Raw genomic sequence first — 2205 nt, 5'->3', positions numbered from 1 at the left:
ATAACATTTGAGTAGAAATTACTATTATAAGCCATGGCTAAACTGGTGGCTAAGGAATAAATAACTATTTGCAAGAAAAGAAGTTTAGGGCTGCTGGTGTAAGAGCAGACAACCATTTGCTACCTTGAAAGTATCGTGAGAATATAAAAATTATAAGGTATTAACTGTGTTTTCATAAGTAATTTACAGTAGACTTAGCTATGATTGATAAATCTATTCCAAATGCGTCTTTAGGGTTTTTCTGTTCAAATATTGTTTTTTCTAATATAATTAATGGAAATCAGTTCAATAGCTACATATAGAATCTTATGAAATCATTTATTACATACAATGTGTCACCCACTTGCATTCATTTAACAAATACTTACTGAGACTTTAAAGTGATTTTGTTTCTCCCTGCTACTCATTGGTTATGAAGTTTAATCTATACCTCTGAAAGTATTATTGAGGTGCTCATGACCTCATACACAGAGTGCCTTGGGTATAATCTGATTTTGTTTTCCTCTTATTTGTAGATCTTTTGGGAACCAGGCTTGAAAGTGAAGGAGATAGCCTCCTGCAGTCTCAGGCATGTCTCTGCTACATTTGTGCAGGGAATGTAGAGAAACTGGTTGCGTGTTGGACTAAAGCTCAAGATGGAAGCCACCCTTTGTCCCTTCAGGTTAGAATCTTTGAAGCAAAAAGTGCTTACTTTTTAGTGTTGTCTTTTACCCAACTTATGACCAAGTTATATTCTAGAAATTCATTTGTTCTGTAAGTTCATTGCTTTCACCCTGCTAATTTACAGTCTAGAAGTTCTTTTGCCGGATAATTACGTGGATATATTGCTGTCTTTGGGGAAGCAAAGTTTGAGATGATGGGGAGGTAAAATGGGGTTGCAGCTGTTTGTAAGATCAAAATTGTGATCTGGCAGTTTACTGGGGGAAGTAGGTGGCAGGATACTGAAAACAGTCCTAGGGTTTACCTCTTTTTCCTCATGCTTCTCTCTCTCTGCCTCCAGTGGCCCTGCCTGCCTTGAGCAAAGAGAGAACCAATGTAGGTAAAGAAGTAGGTGGCATCTCCAGTAATAACAGAGAATCTTTATGGTTAAGGGAAGATGCGAGTGAGAGGTATATGGAATCCCATGTAACACCAATAATACACAAGGGAGGAAGTAAAAAATGTGGGACTATTCTCAGGCACTGAGTAACTATATATTTAGATTTTTTTTCCCTCAGCGTTTAATCAACAGTTTTACGATAATTTTGGTATAATATTTCTCTTTCTCTCTGGAAAGAGATTTTTCTCAGTAGGGTCATTGCTATGAAGGTCACTCTGTTGAAATTAAAAATCAGGTAAAAAATCAAGGTTTTCCTTCTAAGTCCTTCTGAGAGAAAAACACTTGTTTCACATTCCTGGATTTGTGTACCTATTAAAGGCAGATAGGTAGGATATTTTTATGCTTTCTACCTGAAGCATACCTGCCCATTGTTGAAAGAACCGGTATTGAAGAGCAGCATGAGAAGCTCTGGGTTATGATGGTAAGCCTGTGTGGAGATCACGTGCCTTTGTGGTCTCCTCGTGTAGTGCTATTTTTGTGGGATAGACGGTGTGATACTGCCAGTCGTTGTTCCTCCCATTCCTGCCAGGACACAGTTGCAGCCTTCAGACATCTGCTCATCACTTTCACTGCGGACATTTGCCTGTTTTAGCTCACTAGACAAGTATCTGGTAGTTTCAGGATGTTTAAGAGAAGGTAGGAACCTAGCCCTGTCCATGAGTAAGAGACCTCCTTCTTCCTTACTACTTTTCAGTTACCTTCATGGTGGCCAGACTTTTCTGAGAGACATCACAATAGGTACTGTGCTTTTAGTGAGCTTTGGAAATCCTAGTACCTCTTTATCTTTTCCTGCTTCCTCTCATACACGTGGTCTTGATGTCTCTGTTTGTTTCTCTCTCACTCTCCCTTCTTTTTCTCATTTAGGATCTGATTGAGAAAGTTGTCATCCTGCGAAAAGCTGTGCAGCTCACCCAGGCCGTGGACACCAGCACTGTAGGGGTCCTGTTGGCCGAGAAGATGAGTCAGTACGCCAGCCTATTGGCAGCCCAGGGCAGTATCGCTGCGGCCTTGGCTTTTCTTCCCGACAGCACCAACCAGGTAATCAGAACTAGCAATTGTTCTTTTTTCTTTTGATGTGTGAGTACGGTGAGTGCAGTAGATAGCAC

The 2205-nt window shown here is 40.3% G+C and overlaps 1 protein-coding gene across 1 annotated transcript in view; it reads left to right on the top strand.

Annotated features, from left to right (window-relative positions):
• The window catches only part of SEC31A (SEC31 homolog A (S. cerevisiae)), a 113846-nt gene that overhangs the window by 51187 nt on the left and 60454 nt on the right, over positions 1 to 2205 (top strand). The gene's annotated exons all lie outside the window — the stretch shown is intronic.

The sequence above is a fragment of the Propithecus coquereli genome, unplaced genomic scaffold, assembly GCF_000956105.1.
Source record: "Propithecus coquereli isolate 6110/MARCELLA unplaced genomic scaffold, Pcoq_1.0 Scaffold26, whole genome shotgun sequence".
In the NCBI taxonomy this organism is placed as follows: Eukaryota; Metazoa; Chordata; class Mammalia; order Primates; family Indriidae; genus Propithecus; species Propithecus coquereli.
This window is presented reverse-complemented; position numbering and strand designations above follow the sequence as displayed.